Source organism: Lutjanus erythropterus, chromosome 10, assembly GCF_056507025.1.
Source record: "Lutjanus erythropterus isolate fLutEry1 chromosome 10, fLutEry1.hap2, whole genome shotgun sequence".
Classification (NCBI taxonomy): domain Eukaryota; kingdom Metazoa; phylum Chordata; class Actinopteri; order Lutjaniformes; family Lutjanidae; genus Lutjanus; species Lutjanus erythropterus.
In genome coordinates this window covers 32843642-32855772 of record NC_139326.1, presented here as the reverse complement: position 1 = coordinate 32855772, position 12131 = coordinate 32843642, and the positions used below count along the sequence as shown (strand labels likewise).

At 38.3% G+C, this 12131-nt stretch overlaps 1 protein-coding gene across 4 annotated transcripts in view; it reads right to left on the bottom strand.

Annotated features, from left to right (window-relative positions):
- arvcfb (ARVCF delta catenin family member b) overlaps positions 1-11411 on the bottom strand; it is a 309702-nt gene extending 298291 nt beyond the window's left edge. For 2 of the 4 annotated variants that reach the window (XM_084729087.1, XM_084729088.1), the window contains exon 1: positions 11054-11411. The gene's annotated coding sequence lies outside the window, so the exon portion shown is untranslated. The remainder of the gene's footprint in view (positions 1-11053) is intronic. The other 2 variants (XM_084729089.1, XM_084729090.1) reach the window with 1 other exon arrangement.
- Positions 11412-12131: the final 720 nt, after the last annotated feature.

Below are 12131 nucleotides of genomic sequence, written 5' to 3'. Positions count from 1 at the left end.
GGTATTAACAAAGTTTAAGAGCAAGAAAATACATTCTGACCACATCACAGGGCATTGCACCGAACAATTCAAATCCAAGTTTCACACGTTGGTATCAGTCTTATAATAGTGAGTCTCCCAGCTGTACCCACACTCACTCAGCAGGAAATGAATATTTGAGTTTTCAGGTCAAATAAAAACAGTACAGAAAAAAAAGAAGACAGAACAAAAATATCAGAGTGCTATAGTACAGGATAGAGTTGAGAAGAATGGGATTTATTCACTGCTACGTAGCTAGCTGTCTGTACTACACAGATACTTCAGATTTATGGCTCGGCTTTTATTGTATTTCTGTTATAATGAAAAGAGAAGGAAAGTAGAAAAAGTACAATGTAAAAATTATGGGACGATCATCATAATAATGGCACAATATGAACCAACGTCACCTAAACCAAAGCCCTTCAAGAGAGACCAGCTGGAGTGAACATGACTCTCACTAGCATGACATAGCATAACAACGTTGTTTCTCAGTTACAAATCAGACAAATATTCTGTCTTGTAGTGTTTTAGGTGTGAAAGAAAAACTATGCTAAATTAATCTAAATAAATAGAGTCAGGTACTATTAGGAAAAGGGCAGGCAATGTTAGCGATGTTAGTTCAAGAGCCTAACATTTATATTTTATATTATATTTAATAATATTTTTATAATATTTTATACTTTTTAAAAATTTATTATAAACATATTTTATGTCTTACTAATATTTTACTTTTTTAATTTAATATGAAACAGTTGCTAAGATATCCTCTGAAATAGAACTGAAAACATAGACCTCTCGTGTGATTAATGTCAGTGTTTGAGTTTAGCAAATTATGTGTGCCTAAAAATATCTGCTTTGAAAACATATATATTATTCAAAAAAGAATTAAGATTTTTTTTTATCCAGTATTTCTAGGCTTCTTCCTGCTCAGGATAATAAGCTCTTGGTACTGTAACCTTGGTGACAAACACAATATCACAGTGTACATCAAGCTAATCTTTTATAGCGTATTAGCTGCCATTTAATGTTAGCATTAGATATTTTTTTCACACTTTGCTGATGTTTAAATGCTAATGTTACCTAAATGTCTAAAAGATTAAAGAAAAAGTTAGATTTTCCCCACTGATCCATTCCAAATTCTGTGTGGCTTTCTTACAGATTGGCATTTTTTACTTTGCAATGTGAACAACTGAAGATGAATTAAACTCCATACTCATACCATGTATGTTACCTATACCATTTTACACAGAAGTTACCTTTCTGAGCAAAAGGGAGTTCAGTTGACTGAAAAAGTGGGCTTATTTGTTTTTATGATTTTGTATCAGAAAAATAAGTAATGCATCTCATGCCTTAGGACCATACTCTTCTTCCACACAAGAAGAAGAAACAAAAACTTTTTGAAACTGATATTTAAAAAAGCTAAAAATTCAGTATTTTGCACACATCATCTCTAAATCCCCTGCTAAAACAAAGCCACACATCCTACCTTTTGCAAAACTTCTAAATTTAACCCCTTGACAGAAGCAATCAATACAATTCTAACACAGCACTGCAATCAGTGTTTGCCCAGCCCAAACAAAGACATGAGTTATAGCCTTTGCAGGATGGGTGATGTAGAACAGGTGCCAAGACAACAGAGCAGTGCCAGGATGGGTGGCCGAGGGAGTGGGGGAGTGGGAAGGCCGGGGATGTTGCGAGGTGCATGTTAATCACCTCAGGAGCAGGAGGCAGAGCCCTGCAGGTGTCTGTCCCACAAAGGACCATTGACTCTGGCTCCGGACTGGATTTCCCCTGACCACTCGCTATCACAGACCACTTCAGTCAGCTCACAACACAGTTCATACATGATCCAACACAGCACAAGAACTCTGAATCACAACACTTTAGTCTCCATATGCACTAAAAACACAGGAATACACGTGAGTACAGTTGCAACAGTATGACATTTTCACAGTATGATAACCTTCTCAGGAAATATCGCAGTTTCATGGTATCATAGTGGACTTTATTAGAACACCATCATAATCATCATCATTATTATTATTATTATTATTATTATTAGTTACAATGACCCTTAAAGGAATGAAAACAGAACATTTTTTGGTTAAGCAAACACTTAATTATAATTTCACAATATATTATGTCCTGAAAGACATGAAATGCCATAGATGGGCAAATTTACATGATAGCCATGGATTTTCATAGCATGACACACCGTACACCGCTGCAACTCTACCTGGTAGTATCACTTCACTTCATGTGCTCTAAAACAGTTTTTCTGATAATTACAACTCTACTTGGCAAGAAATACTGGATGCATTTTGAAAACAACTTCCACTTTATGTATGGAGCACTGAAGGGTGTGAAGCATATGATTTTTGCTGTAATTTAACTGGCACAACACAATACCAGTGCGATGCTGCTGCTCTATAATTCCCATGCACACTCGCTAATGAAATGCTACACTGACCGTGAAACGATAATGAGGTCGGTATAAGGCTAATATGATTAACATTAACATTGGCTCTCGATGTAGAGCAGTAACATATTTATGTGCATATGCAAAGGGTATTTGGGTAGGGTATAATTAAGGTTCTGTTCCATTCAATTCAAACTGAGTCAGGGTGCTGCAATTGTGCAAATTGGCCCACTGGAAAGGCTACACTAAATGGAACAGGACCTTAATTAGTAACAACGGTGAGACCTGTGTTTACCCTGTTATTTCATGTCAAAGGTCTATAGGCCTCATCTGAGGACTGTGTGCATGACTGACATCTTTTTGATGCCTTTTTTAGTTTATCTATTTCTCTGCCCAGATTTTAACCTGAGCAGAGGTTTGATCAATTACAATCATTGAAAACACCTGGGTCTATTTGTATGATATTTAACTGAAATTCAAAACTCTTATATATAAATACATACAGCTGTGTATTTTATAGACTAGAAACAGGTGCATAATTGAACATGCCATAACAGGAAAAGCACAGGTGTTGCACTTAATTTAACTGCTCCTGCTTACTTTGGTGCATGCTGGTTGACTAACATACCAACTGATACTTACATGTCAGGCATCGCTCATGGTACTAATTAACAGTCTCAAACAGTTTGTGAAAGAGGCACAAAGTTTAATCTTTCAGATTAATGTATATGGACACAAATTGTCCATGTTTTTCATGACACTCAGCACAAAACTACTGTTAATAATGGTACTAATGTGTTATCCACTGTCGTCCTCATACCACGGTCAAGTTAGCAATTATAAAAATAGAACACTTTCAAAATAAAGGTCTTGGGTTTAGGTACCAAAAGTTTAAGAATGGTTGGTTTGGTTAAAATAACTACTTCCTAAATCATCAAATCGATATTGACTATATGTCTTGAACAGGAAGTAAACCCCAGTCTCCTTCATAAATGTGTCTGGCCTGCTCATCCAACCTTGCCTCCTCCCTACGCAGATTTTCTTGCCTTTTTATATCTTAATTTGAAAGTCTGGTGACTGTCACAAAAAAATTGAGAATACACAAATCTACATATTATATTTCCTGATAATTTCACAAACTCCCTGTCTGTGCATTTCCTACGATGAGTCAAAATGTCTGTTGTGATTTACTTACATTATGTAACTGGAAATCTGAATCTCAAAATACCAACCTTACTTTGTTCTTTGTTTATTTTTAATTAAAGTCCCTTTATCCCTGTCCCTGTGTAACTGCATATTGAAAGACGATAATGCCTTAGAATTGAGGCTTTAACAACCTTAACTTATGGAGAAAAGTATTCCAGCCAATTTCAAAAATGACAAAGAAAAAATATATGAGTGCAATTAATAGTCTCCCTGACAACTGAAGTCGAGAGAACATTCCCCTGTTTTTACTGTTGGTGCTTTATGGCGTGATTAAAAGAGCTGTCTTAGTCAAGTATCAAATGCTGTGGTAAAAAAAAAAAAAATAGAAAGAAAACAAAACAGCCAAAGGAGTTGGGAGGATGTTTCACTGTGTTATATAGGCTTACATGGTTGGTGTGGTAAATTAGCATCTGGAAATTATCCATCTGAAGTATCAGCCAGTCTTATTGTTCAGACAGTATGAAAAAAGATAATATGATAAAAAAAAAAAAAACATGTGAATTATTATTAATTTCTTGATTTAAATGTGGTAACAAATGCTTGATTTATCATTCTATGAGTCCCACTGTCTTGAAGATTTTGCATTATTACATGATATGATCCAGCCTGAGGAGACTCTGTTAGGAATACTCATTGTTTGGATATTCTAAAACTGAGGATGTTTTTGCCTTAAAATAGCCATGGTCTATTGCAATGCATTGCAACTGCTATTGCAGCGTGTTGCAAAACCAATTAATGCATGGAGACTTCTTTTTCCTCTGTTTACTGCTGGTCTTTTTCAAGTGTCACAAGGACTTTTGATTTAAATAACAATACAATATACTGGCTACCGGCTGTTTTGTCACAGAAAAACTGATACAATCCTTCAGGACACGTGACGGTGAAAAATCCAATACCTTCATAGCCCTCAAAGCACAACCTTCTTGGTATTTTTTTTCTTGCCAACGTGGTTCACATGTCGCTCTGATACAGTCAAGGAAACATTTCAGTTACACACAGGTCAGTAACCGCAGCCCTCATGGAGCAGACACTGTGTGTATCATTGTCTTTTACCTGCACTACAAAGCCATCACACAGAACTAAACACCTGTGGTAGCAGAAAACTCCTCCATCTGTCCTGGGAGCAGAATGGTTCATTTTAAAGAACGTTCCTAATCATCCCACATTAAAATGTATACAAATGTATTTGTAATGACTGCATAAAAGCACATAAAACAGTTTCTGACTAAAATATTGCTGAAAAGGTATGGTGACACAGCTGGTTTAGCGGCATCTCATCCTTGTTTCATGACTATTAGTTTCATTGCTGCAGGAGTACTGAGATATGATTATCGCCACCTGTCCAAGGTGTAGCCATTTAGCCCAGTGTATGCAGGGCAAGCATTCAGCCTCCTACAATCCTGAACAGTGTAAGAGATATACCACACCTATTCCAAAAAAGTTGGAACTTTGAATGCAATGCAGAATTAATTTGATTTGTTTTCAACTTGTATTCAATTGAACACAATACAGAGACAAGATATTTGATGTTCACTGATACACTTAATTGTTTTCTATACACTTATTCTGAATTTGATGCCTGCAACATGTTTAGAAAAAAGTTGTGATGGGTAACAAAAGACCGGAGAGGTTGTGGAATACTAAAAAAGAACATTCAAGTAAACAGGTAAACAGGTTAACTGACAGTATCATGATTAAATATTAAAGGTGCAGCCTCAAAAGACTCTGTTGTTCACAAGGATGGATGGGGTGGGTGGAGGTTCACCACTTTGTAAAAAAGTCTGTGGGCAAATAGTCCAACAGTTTAAGAGCAGCATTTCTAAACTCAAAACTGCAAGAAATTTAGGGATTTCACCATGCACAATCTATAATTTCATTAAAAGATTCAGAGAATCCAAAGAAATCTAAGTGGCAAGGCTGAAAACCAAAATTGAATGTGCATGACCTTTCATCCCTCAGGTAGTACTGCATGAAAAATACACACATACAAAAGATACTCCATGGTCTCTGGAACACTTCAGAACACTGTTGTCAGTAATCACAGTTTGTTGCTGCGTCTACAAATGCAAGTTGAGACTCTACCATGCAAAAAGAAATCCATATATCAACAACATCCAGAAATGCTGACTTCTCTGAGGTCCGAGCTCATCAATGTGTGAAAAGAAAGTGTCCAGAATTCAAATTGTTTTTGGAATCATGGCTATCATGTCTGGGCTAAAGAGGAGAAGAACCATCCATGCCAATGGTATGGCTAACTGTCACACTCGTGAAGGCTTCATTAATGCAGAAAGGCACAGACAGGTTTTAGAGCAACATATGCTGCCATTCAGACAACATCTTTTTCAGACGTCCCTGCTTATTTCAGCAAGACAATGCCAAGACACAGTGTGGCTTCACAGAAGAAGAGTTCATTTACTAGACTGCCTGTAGCTCAGATCTGTCTCCCATGGAAAATTATGATGGACAAAATATGGTACTGTTGAGCACCTGAAATCATATATCAAGCAAGAATTTCGCTTCCACAATTAATGTCCCCAGTTTAAAAACGCTTACTGGGTGTTGTTTAAAAAAAAAAAGTTAATGTATCACAGTGGCAAGCACGTTCCCATCCAAATTTTTTGGAATGTGTTGCAGACATCAAATTCAGAAGGAGTGTATATTTGCAGTTAATCAGTTTGAACATTAATTAACTTGTCTTTGTACTGTATTTAATTGAATATAGTTTGAAAGGGTTTTGCAAATCACTGCATTCTGTTTTTATTTATGTTTTGCACAGTGCCCCAGCTTTTTGGGAATTAGGCTGTAGAAGATAGATAGACAGAGAGAAAGCCTGAGTTTCAGACCAACGGTTCATATTCAGATAGTGCCATGGCAAGTTAGTTCCTGCAGACTTGAGACAAGGACAGGATCTGACAGTAACCAGCTTCAACATTTATATCCAAATTGCCAACATGCTGCAGGGCTGACAGTTAGGAATACTACATCTTCTTCAGGCATCATACTTCCTAATAAATTAGTGCATTAGAGCATGAGCTGCTCTTGAGATTAAACCTGACCTCAGGTCTTGTCAAGACCATTAAAAAATGACACTTTAACCTTTAAGATCTTCAAATCGTGATATAAGAATTATCTCCATAGATAAAAAACAAAGTCTATCTCAACAAGACAGCCGGGGTCAGATCTGCTGGGTAAAGAAGATATATAATTTTTAAACTCTCCCTGATAATGTTGTTCATTAATTAGCTTGTTAACTGATGATTATGGTAGTGAATTTTAACAACTGTGGGGTGTTTTGCTTCAGGGGAAACAGAATATATAATAGAGGACATGACAAAGTTGTTATATTTTGTTGGCATACAGGAAAGCGTGTGACAACTTAAGCAGATGAAAACAGATGAAACTGGATTTTTGAACATTAGCATTCATGGGGAGTCTTCTTGTTTACCCCTGGTTACGGAGCATTTTTTAGTTTTCAGCACCGTCACAGGTGGTGTGGAAATTCTCGTCCTGTCCAGAGACTGCTCTGTGTTTGGTTTGCAAATATTTTGCATTCTAAATGAGCTTCTTCCTGATTGCCAATGAGCCCTAAATGCATTCTGTGAAAGTGAAGATGTGCTGACATAGAAGCATCTGAGGAGACCTGTGCAAATACAACGGGTATGAGCTCATTTACACATACACGTAGGCCTGCCACACGAGACAGAACTGATCAAAAGTTTTTTTTTCAATGATGATTTCCCTCATTAAATTACTACTTTCCATATGCATATATATTGTGAAGGACCTTGAGAGAGTTGGCTGGTGAAATTTTGAGCACCTGGCCACAGCGATGAGTATTCACTACCATATAGCCCCCAGTGATCAGTGTGGATCTGTCTCTTTTCCTGTACTTGGAACCCTTTTTTCTAGTTTTGCTTTGCTGTTTGTTCCATACATCACAACACCATCCACATACACACACAGTTATGCTATGCCACTGACTAATAAACCTTTTAATTCCATATACAACACCCAGTGGCAGAAAATCTGCTGTATGCACTGACCAAAGCAAACACTAATGTATGTACCAATATGCCCTTCATCGGGTTTCCTGACTCATGAGGAGTGATGTTTGGGTAGGATTAGGGCAAGACTATCAGGGTAAGCTAATCAGAGGTAGAGAGGGCCGGGTCATTCCTTCCAGTAGGCAATTTGTTCATTTTTAACAGCTGGGATGACCTGATGAGAGCCTGAGAAGACTGGTTCTTTTACATAACTCTGTTTGTTCATTCACCCGCCCCTAGCGAACCAACTTAATGAGTCTTTGGTATTCTAGATCCAAGACAAAACTGACCTGAAGAACAGGACTAAGAGAAAAAAAACTTAAATTACAGATTTGTCTGCTATTTCAGCACCACAGACAGTTCCATGGATTCATCAATACACAGCACAGTTACACTGCCGAGCCATGGTTGGGGCCGTAGATTCTAACTTGCATATAGAATCAGTCAGATAAAGAATCAAGGAGGCAGACAAGACTAACTTATTCAACTAAACAACCTCTCTATCCCTGCTCTCTCTCTCTGCTACTTGGGGATGGAGTGAGGGATTGACAGGTTAACAAAGGGAATGCATTTTGGGCATTTTGCTAACAAGGGGGATACATCCTCCCTCATCCTCCCTCAAATGGCCGACTCATGCCTTTATTTCACCATACAAGGAAAACAAATATCACCTGGTGAATACTGACTAATCGTGGTTGTCTTATCTTGAATATATCTTATATCTTATAGGTTAAGCCGGTGTAGGACCAGCAATTTGCAAACTGGCCCTTGGCAAATAATGTTAATCAGGGCTACACAGTTTTATTTATTCATTCATTCATTTATTTATTTATTTATTTACTTATTTATTTACTTGTAGTGAAAATGAAAATGGTAATGCATAAAGGATCAGTCTCACTTATTGTGAATCATATTGCAATCACAATATCTGTTAAAGTAATAGTAATATGATATTAGTTTATTTGTTTTATAATGATGGCAGAGTCTGGCCTACACCATCTGTTGAAATCAGATATCAAATGAACTTGCCTGGTTTGTGTGGCCATGGCTGGGAGGTCTAAAAATGAAGGCAAAGTTGCATTTGCTATCTTGTGCTCAGCAAACTGGAGTAAAAACCACTTGCGCCTAGACCGGCTAAAACCTGGTCAAAGCGCAAAGCTTGTGGCACAATCAGTCTGTCTGCACAAGATGGCATCTGGTGCGTTTAGCCAAAACACACACACACACACACACACACACACATCTCCACAATCACAAAACATCTTCATTTATGTTCAGTCTTTTCCCAAAGTAACCCAAGTGTCCTGTGAACATATTTTCTATCAGCAATAAAGTGTAAATATTAGTTTGTGCAGGTGTATGTGTCTCACGCTTGGCTGAGGCAAACACACATCTCCACAATCAAAAAGCAACTTTAATTTATGTTAAGCCGCACATGCCTGTGTGTGTGTAAAATTATTCTCACTAATATGGCATCAGGAATTATTATTAGAATTAGAAAGCCCAATGAATCTCAATAGACCTGCAATGTGCACACAGGACAGGATCATAGCTGTCAGATCGTCTTCAACAGATCATTCAGCATGACAGCTGGAGCAGCTGTAGTGATTGTGTCTGCATGTTTATTGGGATCCAGAAAAACAATGTTTGAATAATTATGATCTTATATCATTATATCTGACCACGAGACCAGCTCAACCCAGGGAAAAATGGCATTTGTTCTTCTGTCAGAGCCTGACGCTGGGTGGATAACCTGTACATAATTTTGTGTACAGGTTGAAGCTGCACCTCAATCCGGCTCAGGTGGGTGTTCAGTTGGACTGAAGTGCAGCTTCGCCGCCAGGCTCTCCTCCCCTCCGCTCATCCCTCATCTCCCCCATTACTGCCCACCGGCTCCTTCTTCAGGAGCTTCAGTCAGTGGGGCTGTGTAATAATGATGATGATAATGATGAATTATAAAATATCATTTAAGGTGTTTTAGTTTAAAACAGAACCAATTCCACATCTGCATGACGGTTCAGGTATTTGATTCCTTTTTGCAGGCGTGAATGCTAAATAAGTGATTTTCATGAAGCTTTAACTCCTCAAACCAGGAGACCTGTCTCCTTGCTTTAAAAATATTTTCTCTTTGTTTCCTGGTAAGTCTGCGGTCATGCTGCCACCACTTGTGCTCCTGGCACACCTGCTTCTTAAAGGTGATGAGAGCCGACTTTCTCTTAGGTTTATTGCATGCTCAGCCTAAACTCGCCTGTGAATTAATCAAGGTACTTGTACGCAGCTGATAGGTGTATCCTGCAGTGTGCATGTGAGAGGACAGGATACCCCTGCGCCAAGACGGCAAAGGTGGATTTGGACACACCTTGAATAAATTAAAATCATTGCACTTTCCACTTGCACTTTAAATCAGCCTAAGATAGGGCCAGGGCTGTTTATGCTTTTCTGAACAGCCGCTTTAAAAACACAGGGGCCTAAATTAAGAGTATATACACTTCTCCAAGCACCACTACATCACTGATGGAGGACACTCAAACTCAATAATAAGCAAATACAAATGAATTGCACATGCTCACAGTTAATTGTTATAATTGCCATCCAACCTCATCCTGAAGCCATTTGTGCCAGCGGGGTGAGAAAAAGCTGACCAGGACCAATCAAAATCTACTGAGAACTTCATTTGCGGCTGTAATGGCCTGAGCTCAGGTCGTTGTTTTGAAGCGTTCAGTCATTCTGCATTCATGCTCACATGGGACACGAATATTAACCCGACAACACCATCAGTCCAGGCCAGCCACTGACAGCCGCCCCTTCTCCAAATACGGTAATTAGAGGAGAAAAACCGGAAGACTCTCCATGGTAACTCACTCACAAACAGGAGGGGCAAAACAATGGACTAGTAGGGATGAGATGATTGACAGGTCGGGACGACTCGCGCTCGCCGCCGTTGACCGCATCCATTAGCGCTCACAACAACACAAAAATACACACATTATATTCCCTTTTTGGCAGCATATTTGATAGAATAAGCAATTCAGAAGCATAATATTTAGTTCCCTCTGCCGTACCACGTTTAAAACGCCGACTATCTGACAAAAAAAGCGTGATAAATATTTCCCAACGCACCGGGTCCGTGCAGCCTAATCAATATGCCTCATCAGAGCACCTGCTCACTCACCCGTGAGGACACCGACGGTTTATTTTCAGCTTTTCCTATGTCACTTTGCATTGTTATTGCATTATTATTAGGCTGTTACACTGTTGTCACACCCTCCCCCTGAGTTGTAATGGCACAGGCTAAAACTTGGCGTTGCCAGATAATCACCACATGGATTTACGCGAGAAAGCAGAGACCCGTATCGATAATAATTACCTCAGTTTCTCCTGTTCCTCCTTGTTGTTGAAGGCGAAGGTTGAACTCTCCGGTGTGGTGTGCAGTAGTCCGAGCTTCAGCTGAATAACGTTGTTATGAATGTAACTTGGCTGCTGCTGCTGCTGCAGGGATACACTATACTACACTGTTACAGCCTAACAAATATCTGATTGTAGTTGTCAGGTTGCTGCTCCTGCGTCCCTTCAGGCACGCACCACAAAAAAAGCGAAGTATCCCAACTGATTCAAAAGTTATTTTTTGCACTCGAAGCGACTATCGTTAATTATTACTAATTAGTAACTGCGACGTTGTGTTGTATGGAAGGCAGAGCAGCCCCTATCCCTCTCATCCACAACAGAGCTGGATGCTGTCGGTCATGGCAAGTGTCTCCGCCCCATCACCACTCGCACAGCATTGGAGGAAATTTTGGGATTTTTTTTTTATTTTTTTATGATTTATATGAAATTACTAAATAAGGAACGTGTTCCTATTATTAGGCTACTTGAAATTGTTTTAATATGGTTAGTAGCCTACTTAGTGGTGTAATTATGTAAGGAAATAACTCGTCAATGAAATGCCACAAAACACAGAATATCATTTAGTCACTCAAACATATCACTTATATTTTATTTCATCATCTATTAAGTCTTCTGTTTCTTCAGATTCATCGGCACATCCATTGTTATCCTAATTTACTGGTACTGTGGTATTGTCAAGCGAGCAAAAATACAAAGAAAAGGATTAGTGAATATTTTTTCAAAGTAAAACTTTTCAAAGCAACATAATCACTTGAATAAAACATTTAGGCTATAGTACAATATAGTCTAATTGTGTGCTGAATAAATGAAAAGCATTTTTTTAATTCATGGAGATTATAGTCATACTGTCCAGAGTAACTGGAGTAATCAGAAGCAATTCTGATTTGGATGCATATTGCATTGAAGAGTTCATCCTTGCACCTAATTAAGTTTTTTTTTTTTTTTTAAGTTGTGTAGTCGAAGATTTTGCGCTGACTTCAACAAACTAAGTTTTAAATCCATATATTAAATGATTTTACCAGAACATGTTCACCATATCA